We start from the raw sequence: 12,652 nt of genomic DNA, 5'->3' as shown, positions 1-12,652 counted from the left end.
ACTCGGCTACCAAACCGCCCCTAAGCTATCTGATACGAGAAAGGCGACCCGTACTGTATTCTAGAAAAAAATCCCTCGTAACTCAATGATTTGGTTGTTTTTTTTCAATTGTTTCGCTTGTATTGAAATCAACCTAGTGCAGTCTTACACACGTTACAAGATATGAGAGGGTCAACTAATTCTGAATGAAGGTTAACTCCAGAGCATATTGAAAGACGCACCGTAAGTGTATCTTGTAAAAATGGTGACGGTCATATTATTGCGATATGTAACGTCCGACTGACAATGTTGATCTTAAAATTCCTAATTATGTTTACGTCACAAAGTACAATACATCCCCCTTTATCCTGGGCATCACACCTACGCATCCACTCAAGATGTTGTGGTTCCCGTTCCTTGGCCCTAGTAATGATGTGCTTTCTACCTTTCCAGCGACTATACTTCAGAGACGAAGTTTTGTGGTGAAAATGCTGATCGGAATCTGGATGTACGCATTTTTCTGGGCTGTGGTACCTTTGATTGCTGGCGTCGATTATAGTCGGGAGCCTTTTGGGGTACGTCAAAAACAACCACCCCCCTTATCAACTTAATCTTGGATGCCATATGTTTTGTCACCAGAGCACCATTGCCTGTCCTGCATGACAAGTACTTTGTTACTTTGTTAAGCTGTAAAACATTGAGGAAATATGCGAGCTGAAGCTGCAGACTCGTCTGAAACAAATATCGAAGAATTACAATATTGGTAGGTCTTATTTAAATTCACTGTGACAATTAACTGATGAGTCAACATACCACAGATATTTATGAAACCGGAACTATTTTATTATATAAACAGACACGGCGGTGTTCGCAGTATGACCTTTATTAATTGATGATTCATATGAAAAAAACCCTGAAACAATTAAAACATCCTTTTGACAAAACATAAATATAAAATGATTATGCTAACAGATAATATCAGTAATAGTATAATCTGTTTATATAACCATTTACAAAATATCATCATTGCCAACTTATTTCATACACATTGCCTCAAAGCTAAATTTATAGCAGATTCCATGTATACGTTAATTTATACATAGAACATAGATATGTGTGTACACATCATGTCACACAAAGTAACAAACTAGCACGATACATTTATTGTCAAGTAGACATTACATAATGCATAATATATAGTGAACACACGAAGTGTGTAGACCTGTATGGTCAGTTACACAAGCATCTGCATGAGCAATACAGCTACTTCGGCACGAATAAAGGAAACATATATTCACAATGGGCAGACTACTCAAATGGCTCCAACAACAATACAAATACCTTTAGGTATTGTCGATTAATGAGAAACACTTAAATATATTTAATGGTTAAACCCTGCTTCATTCTTACATTCACACATTATGCAGTCATGTACACATTACATGTTCATACATCCACAAATCTATACATTACACATTCACACAACAGCTGTATATTACATAAAGATTCAGTTTGACACTGACACACACACACACACATATATATACATACATATATATGGTATATATATATATATATATATGTGTGTGTGTGTGTGTGTATCTGTGTGTGTGTGTGTGCGTGTATCGTTGACCGTTTGTATAAAAATGAACTTATAATGCGTTGCAGTCTGCAAAACAACTAATTATATCAAACTACTTATTACCTATAGTATGACAAGCAGCCAAATTATCAAAGCATACACACACAAACTGTACACATCACATGGACATGTACAAACTACAAAAAATATTGAAAGAGACTAACCTTCAGAAGTGATCCCAAGAGCTCAAAACTAAATGTCCAATTTACAGTAGAAATGTTCAATCTCAAACTGATAATAGACCTTAAACAGGGTGAAGTAAGCTAACAAGGTTTACGACAAAGGGACAGTAAGTGCGGCGCTTGAGCTGGCTGTTGTGTGGCAGTGCTCGGGTGATTGTAGGTTGAGAGATTGATTACGGGAGAGCGCAGTATATAATGTTTAAAAATATGCTAAAATGAATGTTTAATTCAGTTAAAACTAAAGAATAAAATCACTGAATATATACAAATATTGCATCCTGTCACATTTACAACGCTTTTAGTATTAACTGATGACTCCGCATACCACATCGATTACAGTGACGTTCCACGAACTATAGTCTGGTTCATAATTATTGAGAATTTTTCTTCTTACTTTGAGCTATCCTAACACCTCAACTGATTCACTGATACTTAAAACTAAGTAATGGTATAAGGAAGGTAACTCATCTTGGCCTACTGGGTATAGTACAATTAGAGTTACCTCCCCTGAATTTGTCGCAGACGTCATTTTCCTCAGCACTGTCAACAATGTCTGCTGAAGATAAAAGAAGGTTGATTTTTGAGTTGTGTAATCAAGGAATTGATGATGTAAATACATTGGCAGAGAGAACAGGAACTCCTCTTTCTACTGTGTATAGGATTAGGAAGAATTTTAAAGAGGGAAAGGATTTGGGGCACCAGAAAGGAGCAGGGAGACCCAGAAAATTGGACTTCCCAGATCGCGTCCGGCTGGGAATTTTAGCGTCTAAAAAGCAAAGGGCAAGCATCTCCAACATCAGGTATGAAATGATAGAAAGGGGATCAACAGTTGTATCAAAATCTACAGTTAGAAGAAATTTGATTGATCTTGGATGGGAGAAAAAGACTGGAATTCCTTCTCCTCTCATGAAACAAGAACATAAAGACAGGCGTGTTGAGTGGTGTTTGGCACATGAAAACTTTGACTGGGAAAATGTGATTTTTACTGATGAAAGCTCAATATGGGTATATCCCAATAATGTGAAAATATGGACAAAGTCTGCGTCAGCACCGTTGTATCGACGACCTAAATACAGCCCAAAGTTTCATGTATGGGGAGGGATATCCTTATTAGGAACGACCCCGCTGTGTGTGTTTGAAGGAAATCTGACAAGTCAACGCTACACTAACATATTAGATAATTTTCTCCTTCCAGGTGCACATGTGTTTTATGGAAATGACTGGATTTTGCAGCAAGATAATGATCCTAAACACACCGCAAAACATGCCAAGCAGTGGTTTCAGGAGAAAAATGTGACTGCATTACCATTTCCTGCATATAGTCCTGACTTAAATCCCATTGAGAACATTTGGGGGATGATGAAGGAATGTGTGAATCAAAAGGGGTTGACAAAAATTGAAGACATGAAGAGAGAAGTGGTCCGATACTGGGACAGCATAACTCACGAGACGCTAACCTCTCTGATAGGAAGTATGCCTACCCGTCTTAGACTGTGCCGTGAAGCTCAAGGAGACTTGATAAAATATTAAATTGTTACCTACACAACATGAAAAGGTCAGTTCACTTTCACAATACATTCAATTTTATCTGATTTGTTCTCGTTTAATAATATGAAATGCTTTAGCTATTCTCAATAATTTTGAACCATACTGTATGTCATTTAGCTCCTGATCGTGGAGTCAACAACCAATAATGAGGTGAACAGCCTTCACACAGAGAACCTTTACTTGGTACAGGTGGGGAAGATGACATCGGTTAAATGTTACATTCAAGAATAGGACGTGCGTTTACTTTGTATGTGAGGCTGCATGTACCAAGCCGGACTAATGCCATTTTGATCGTGACAGGCCCTTGTCGACTGAAATACAACGTTTCAGTTTAACGTTAACACCTTTAATACCCACGCCATTATGGCATCAACCCTTCCGTGCCGACTCCACGTGTGATCTCATTAATGTCGAGCTGACGATGGAGGCGACCTGTTTTGGCATCCATCAACTTTTCTTTGATTCTCGGCAACGTGACAAATTAACTGCGGCATAGACCAGCCAGCAAAGGTCTGTAGGTGGTAGGCATTTCAGAAACAATACTGAACAGACAAAGAAACGCAAGTTTCGAAAAAAATGATATTTCACACAAGTAAGCGTTCATGTTTGTCTTCTTTTTAAAAACTTGACAAAAAACACAACTTGAGTTGGGTTTTTGTTGTTGTTTAGTATATGAACATGTTGGTTACCACTCAAAATAAGTAAAATAAATGGGAAATTGTGCCAAACTTTCTCGATATTTCATTCCCTTATTTATTTCCCTTATATACTTTTTGTAATAACCAAATAGGTTGTTTCTTTAATGCTTTATTCTTGTCTTCTTATTTCTTGTTACAAATCTTGTTACAAATCTTGTTACAAATCTTGTTACAAATCTTGTTACAAATCTTCTTACAAATCTTGTTACAAATCTTGTTACAAATCTTCTTACAAATCTTGTTACAAATCTTCTTACAAATCTTGTTACAAATCTTCTTACAAATCTTGTTACAAATCTTGTTACAAATCTTCTTACAAATCTTCTTACAAATCTTCTTACAAACACTGATTGACTGAAAAAGATGAAAAGCTATATCTTATTATCTAACCTTATGACAATTTCTCTGTTAACTAGTTTCACTTAATGAACAGGTTTCACCGAGCATAAATGATATATACTGTAAGGTGAGCTAACAGGTGAAATACTCACACATGGAAACAAATGTGTCTGCTGAAAATGGGTAACAAAGAACTACCTTTGCTTCAACATACTAAATATATATGTGAGTAACATAGTATTGCATTTAAGGTTACCACTTCATGTATAAGTTAAAAGTGTAAGTGACTTACCATTATTTTAGACCTCCTTAACTTGGGGTCTTGATGACTATGCCTTGTGGATGCTGAGAGCACATGGCATGATATGAATAACCCAAAGCATTTACCTCCCCTTATCAGAGGTGGAAGGGAAGCTTAAGACAGGTTGGATCAAAAACTTGGAATCTGAAATGAAATAAGAATGTAAATTTGGAACTTAAGTGAAATGGGATTGATACAAATTTGGAACTTAAGGAAACGAATAATGATTCTCTATATGAATAATTAATTGATTTTGGCCACAACACTTTTAATTAGGGCATCATAAATGTTTTCGGTTCTTACAGAAATAATTGCACGTTCCCAAAATGAATGAATGATTGAGAGAAAATCAGGTGGATGTCAAATATTCTGTGCTTTCCTTCCTTCTAGACATCGTGTACCGTGAATTGGACAGGAAATCGGATCAAAGACAAAATATTCATCGTATCCCTTGTCGTGTTAGTCGTCCTACTGAACATCATCATCATGACCTACTGTTACATCAGCATCCTTCTGGCGACAAAGAGGGAGATGCAGCTTCGACGTGATCGACAGGAGACAAACCTCACTAAGGTACAAATCTAGGATACCTCCCCTATAAGCGTTAATCCTCTCACCATTGTGCAAATATAATCCAGTATACCTCCAGTATACATCAAGGTACCCTCTCACTGAGGTAACAGTAACGTTCATATTACCAAGATACCTCCTCTGTAAATGTTAGTAACATCGATGAACCCTCTCAGTACGTTACGAGTCCATATCACAAGAATATCTCCTCTTCCTAACACCAGAGGTATCCTCTAAGATAACAGTAGCGTCCATATAACCTGAATACCTCGTCCGTAAGACTTACCAACATCAAGGTACCCTCTCACAAAGGTACGACTAGAGTCCATATCACAATTATATCTCTTCTGTAAGCGTTAGTAACGTAAAGGGTACCTCATCCTATAAGCTAGCAACAATGAAACCAATAAAACATATCTATATATTACTCTCCAACTTCGAAACAATGCCAATGGAATAAAATAACATTTGGCCAACTGTGCAAGATACGATACACATGTCGCCCAGAGTAGCGTCCCTTGGACACATGAGGACATGCATCTCATCTAAGTGTGCTGGACTAAAACTGTACTCCTGGGTTTCCTGTAGTGCGTAAATGACTTACGTAAATGCATCACGAATGGTTCAACGTCGACATTAGGCTGTCACTCGGTGACAATACTCGAAATAAGTGTTGAAGTTGATGTAATCTATCTCCTTGTCGAAGCTCCTGGCACATAGGTTGTTTCAAAGGCATTTTAGGCACATAACTAACACATGCTGTAAAATTTCTTTCCAGCTATGTTTCATCATGGTGTTGGTTTTCTTGATTTGCTGGATGCCTTACGCCATAATGTCGCTGTCGGCGACGTTCGGAATGGCTGCTTCCATACCTATCTGGCTGACTGTGATCCCCGTCATGGCCGCCAAACTCTCCTCGTGCCTCAACCCCCTCATATACGTCGTGGTCAGCAACAAGTTCCGACATCGATATCTGGCAGTGTTAAAATGTCTCTCAACTAACAGAGTGAATAACAGTGGAGTCAGTGTCATTCCTTTGGCCGTGAGGTATTTGTAGTGTTCATGTGGTCACATACTTACCACTTAATTGTTATGATGTATTTTAGTGGAAAATGGACTAGATGGGATGGATGAGTGAATATTTCATAGACATGAGTGAAAAAATGACCCTTTGTACGATTGAAGTCGTTCGTCACTGACACTCCTCATTTGTTTAATGAGGTTATATTTCCAACGTCATATGACTCCAAAGCATCCACTGAAATCCGGGTTAGAAGTGATCCCCAGCTTGTAGTAGGAGGCGACTAACGGGATCGGGTGGTCAAGTTCGCTGACTTGGTTAACACATTTTATCGTATCGTAGTTGCATAGCTGCTTGCTCAGGCGGTTGATCACTGGTTTGGTTCGTTTGGTTCGTTCAAAACAGATATTTAAGTTACCATTATCGCTGAGTGCGGTGTTAAAAATAATCCCAAAATTATGCCTGTCTAGACAGGCGACTTGAAGGATGGGTAATCACAATTTGAGTCATATGACGTAATATGTTATCTGTCACAGGAACGACTATTCCCCTATCACCGAAGTGTCGGGCATGAAGATGTCACCAGAGGTCACACATCTCGACAACTACCAGGCGATACAGTGAAGAGTGGTTGACTTTAGTTTTACGCCGCACTCGGCAAAAACAAATACAAGATATCACAACAACAAAGACAACAATCTCCACACCGTGTACGCTATCACTCCAATATCTCCAATACAATATCTCACCACATCACATACAATATCTCACAACAATAAATACAATATCTCACAACAACAAATGCAATATCTGCACAGCATATGCAATACCTCACAACAACAAACACAGCAATCTCCACACGGTGTACACTATCTCTCCACGGCATATACAATATCTCTCTACATCACATGCAATATCACACCATACATACGACATGTATCGCACCACATATAAAATATTTTTACATCTCACCACACATTCAGTATCTCACCACATCATAAAAAATATCTCACCATATCGCGCCAAATATCTCTCCACCTCCACAATATCTCCCCACATCGTGCCAAACATCTGTCCACCTACACAATATCTCTCCCCATAGTACCAAATATCTCTCCACCTACACAATATCTCATCACATCGTACCTAATATCTCTCTACCTAGACAATGTCTCTCCCCATCGTACCAAATATCTCTCCACCTACACTATCTCAAAACATCGTGCCAAATATATCTCCACCTACACAATATCTCCCCACATCATACCAAACATCTCTGCACCTACACAATATCTCCCCACCAAATATCTCTCCACATACACAATATCTCCCCACATCGTACCAAACATCTCTCCATCTACTCAATATCTCCCCACATCGTACCAAATATCTCTCCACCTACACAATATCTCTCCCCATCGTACCAAATATCTCTCCACCTACACAGTATCTGCCCAAATCGTACCTAATATCTCTTCTAATATCTCTATCACACCACATCATATGACGGCATCTACACAATATCTCAGCACATCATATGACGGCATCTTCACAAGTTCAATAAGACATGTTCATAATGCCACTTCACTTCACACTGACTGACATTACTTCATGATGCCGTCTTCAGCAACCGATGACGCCTTCTCAAATATTCCATGATGCCATCTTCAACAATCTATGACACATTCTCAAATATTCCATGATGCCGTCTTCAGAATTCAGTTATGACATCCTAATTATTCCATGATGCCAGTCTTCAACAATCCATGATGCCATCTTCAACATTTCATGATGCCAGTCTTCAACATTTCATGATGCCAGTCTTCAACATTCCATGATGCCAGTCTTCAACATTTCATGATGTCAGTCTTCAACATTCCATGAAGCCATCTTCAATAGTCCAAGAAGCCATCTTCAATATTTCATGAAGCCATTCTTCACTTGTGCATGGCACCGCCTTCATTTACCCATGCAGCCCCTTGGAATAAGACTATCCATCTTTATCATAACATAATACCTCAATATCCGGAGAAAACAGAGGAAGACTACAGTTTCCCTTAGCGACATGCAAGTTAGTTTACAAATCGCCATGTGTCAGATGTACACATGGAAGCAAGAGTCGGATCATTCGTAACTACTCGTCTCTTTCCATGACCTGCAAGAAGGCTTGCCGGAATGACACGAGTAGTTACGACTGGAGTCGGATGAGTTCTTCCTTCATGCTGGAGTCCGTCCATTCCTACATTGGTATACCTTGTCCACGTGGTAACGTTGTGCCTTTTTTCGAAACAAACTTCGGTTTTTCATTTTGCCTATGAACGATGAGAACAAGATTTGGTTATATTGTAAGACAGTTTTAGTATTAGCATCGACTTTGTGAATGTGACATTCCCGTTCGGCGTTACAAGCAATGTAGATCTGTTTCAGTTTTGGTGTTATGGTAGAGTTAAGATATTGTTTATAATGTTCATTGTTTAGTGTTCAATGGTGCTGATGCTGTTATAGTTGTAATGGGAGAGAGAATATGTGATATTTGCCTTAGCTCTCTTCAACGCCAATGATTCCAATACCTCAAGAAGATAACTGTTTCATGGTGAAAACGCCAGTGTTTAAAAGCCCTTGATAACGCTCCAAGCAGTGTGTGCAGAGTCAAGCATGTGAAAAGGAATAATGGTGTAATGGTTATTAATGTACGTGTGATTACTTAATAACAACAGTTAAAACCATTGACAAGTTAGTTTTCATTTTGTTTTTCAAACTCCAGCTCGGCATGAAAGAGTGTGTGAGTGTAGCTTTGTCAGCGCCCAAAACTGTGCAACGTACTGGAATAGATTTTAATAAATATTCTTTAGATCTAATAAAGCAACAGGATATTGTACTCCAGATTTGGACATATAACCTGTAATCTCATTCCAGGATCATTTACAAATCTCAGGGCTTGCAAAATTGATGGATGCTCAGTTGCAAGAGCTGAAAGATCATCAAGGAAATATACAACTTAAAAAAAAAAACAGCAGTACGATCATATGATTGCTTTATAATGCACCAGGGTACATGTAAATGAGTCAGACAGGAAGTCTTGAGTCATTATCTGTACTATTTTAGTGAAGTTGCACTTTCTTTACAAAAAAAAAATAATTTCAGGCACAGACACAAACACACACAGACACACAGACACGCACATGCACACGCACGCACACACAGACACACACACACACGTTAACGATCTCAATTAAGGATGCAGAGATAAGACCGGGAAGTCCAGTGTAGCAATCAGGCTGATTCATCAGCACCCCACTTGCTTTTTTAAATCCACTGGTTGACGATCTAGCTATCAAACTGAAGACCGAGTAATCTGAACACTGTCACTTTATCTAATCTGTGCCCGAGAGTTACATTGACATATGGGATTTTCCGTCTTGTGACTGTCATCGATACCGATTGTGATTAGAATATGTCTGTTCCCCAGCACTAACTGCTGATTTTACTTAACCAGTTTTAGATACCTGAACATTACCTACCCGCCTCCAAAAACGCCCCTCTGTCTTTACTGATTACACTCCTCTGTGGGGTACCATTTGCTATCACGTGTACGCCCGACAATTCCTGACCATCTGGAATTTGAGTGTCCTTTCTCGGAAGTCCTACATCTCATTTCCAAAATGGTGGGCCACATGGGTACAATTTGTAAGCTCATTTCTGGCGTCCCCAGTCATGATGTTGATGGAATAATGCTAAAGGTGGCGTAAAACCAAGCTCACTCACTCTAGAAAGGAGAGAATCTGTCTACTTTAAGCAGGAAGTAACGGATCGTCTCCAGGTTCGGGCACTGAACAATTACAGCATATGTTCCATGTCTTAGGCAAGAATCCAAAACACGAATCTGAGTTCAAGTTCCCGAATAACAGCTGGAGAAATATCTACCATAAGTTCAAACAAGGCAGAAAACTTTCTTTCACTTGCTTGTCGTGTTTAACTGCAGAAATGTACATGAGTAATTGAATAACTAAGAAATGTTTACACTCGATCAAGTGTGTCATGACATATCTAACTCGGGCAAAATTAAGTAAGACACGCTGGTGTAGTTATCTCTTTCACGTACAAAAAAATATGCATCCACGTTTGGCTTACCTGCATCATAAAATATTTATAATAGTTATTGTTAGTCTCATACGATGTTTTGGGAATTATTGAACATTACAAATCAAACAAAACATGCAGCACATTTACCTCTACCGGCATTTTTAGGACATGATACCTGTACGTAACGGCTATTGGCAGTGACCTATTTGACAGAAAATGCTTCAGAAAATCTCGTATTATATATACAATAAGGCCGTGTTGCGTTCTAGTCAATGACTTGAAGGCTCTATCGTTCTCAACATGCACCACACTTAAGAAACCCATGTGGAGATGAGACCTGATCTTCCTTTGTAGTACCATTAAAGCCTCATCACCTCAGACAAGAAGGCTGAAAAGATCTGTGGAGAAAAGTATTGATGGGGCTGATTACCTGTAGAGTATTGACTTGTGATATAACAGGAGGATTGGACGCACATTGATCTTGACGCTTGTGATTACATTTACAGAGGTATGGTTTGGAGTGTAAAAAGAAATAATGTATGACCATTTTGACTAGTGTGGTCATGTTGACCTGTTCCATCTACATCCAGGTCAAAGTTACGTTGGTCAGCCGTTCTGTATCAGTAAATCACACATCGTCAGTGCAATAGGATTCAAGTTTGTCGAGCCAAGGATCTACAACACGGTATATAGCCTCACTGCTCGAACGTAATCTCGGGTCAAGAGAAGTAAATATGACTTAAAATTAGTCATCCTAGTGGTTTCGCTTGAAACGTTTGGACACCATCGCTTCAAATCTATCGGCAGTTTCGACATCTGTCGATGTTTTCTCGACTAGAGACGAAACTTATTCTGGGAAACAATGTGCGAAAACAGAGACTACGAGTTACGGGAAGTTCGTGCCAAAGAATGAAACACGCAAACATGGCAACATATTCCAATGTCTGACACTGAAGTATTCCACAATAACGTACCATATAGATAGTGTGGCCAATATGAACAGAGTTTAATATTTAATATCAAAATCTGAAACCAGCACATGCCATAATAACAGCAGTGGGTACATGTCAGACCCTGCAGACATCCTAATGTTGCCACAGTAGTCCGAGAAGACGCCCCAGACGATTAAAGCCCCGTGAATATGTATCAAGCACTAAAATAGCGCCAAATATGTGAAAACCTAATTTAAGATTTTATGAAAAAAAGATGTCGTCACCAACCTATAGAGTCATAGGACATGAAGGAATGAAACTAAAACTGCATACATGTATACATAGCAAACAAGTCTACAAGAAAAACTTCAAGATTCACAGAGTGGTCACAAGGAACTGATGATTTCGCGGACATTCACATTTGCGTAAAATGTCTCACGAGTTTTGCCGCTCTCAGCAACATCCCTGCATTATCGATCACTGGCAGGACACCCACAAGAAATACGCCTCACACACTGCATCCATGAGGGAAATCGAACTGTGTGACGTGAGAACTCTTTAAGAAATTGCGCTACCCCATTTCCGTAAATGTTTTAGAGCAGCATTAATTTGTGACTGAACATAGTAGTGTAGAATGACATGAAATGGTAATAATTAGGTAAGTAAACTCTCTGGATCAGTGTTCGTAGGGGTTTAAATACATTGATTGGTGTGAATATAAACATAAGGGTGAACATGACTCACACTAATAGACAGCAGGTCTTCATGTCCTGAGCCGATGACTTTTTTAACTTGGTGCGTTGCTGTCATGTCAGCATTAATCATACCTGGCATAATCTACAACAGAATCTCTACGAGTCTCCCTGTTCATAGCAAGGCTCAGATTATGAATTGGTAGTAAAGGGTGTGGGGGTTCTGGACCCTCCCAACCTGGACAAGGAGCAGACCCTGGTAATGCTTCACTGGATGTCTTGTTTTCAAAGGCAGAGTTTTCCAATCTGACTGTCTATTCCCTGACACTCCATGAGCTAACATTTGTTTTGCATTTATTGACTCCTTAAACACCCAACAGTCCATGGTCTGCATTTGAGGGCATTTGGTGGAGCTTAGTTGTGGTGATAATGTGTGTCTATGCATATTTCCTGGCTTGGACTTGTCCTGAATAATGCAGTTTTATAGATAGAAAACAGTATTGAAAAAGGGTTAAAGAAAACTATGACCAAACTATTAGGTCAATAACATCATAAAGATATGGTTTTTACTGATTAACTGATATATATATACTGATATGTGACAGATTCTTATGTGCATTTTGTCTTCACTTATTATTGCAAGTTACATATGAAAAAAGACAAGA

The 12,652-nt window shown here is 38.9% G+C and overlaps 1 pseudogene; it reads left to right on the top strand.

Moving 5' to 3' along the window:
- Window positions 1-485: 485 nt before the first annotated feature.
- Window positions 486-6,915, top strand: LOC137297341 (visual pigment-like receptor peropsin; annotated as a pseudogene).
- The last annotated feature ends 5,737 nt before the right edge of the window (window positions 6,916-12,652 follow it).

Source organism: Haliotis asinina, chromosome 9 (assembly GCF_037392515.1).
Source record: "Haliotis asinina isolate JCU_RB_2024 chromosome 9, JCU_Hal_asi_v2, whole genome shotgun sequence".
Classification (NCBI taxonomy): Eukaryota; Metazoa; Mollusca; class Gastropoda; order Lepetellida; family Haliotidae; genus Haliotis; species Haliotis asinina.
This window is presented reverse-complemented; position numbering and strand designations above follow the sequence as displayed.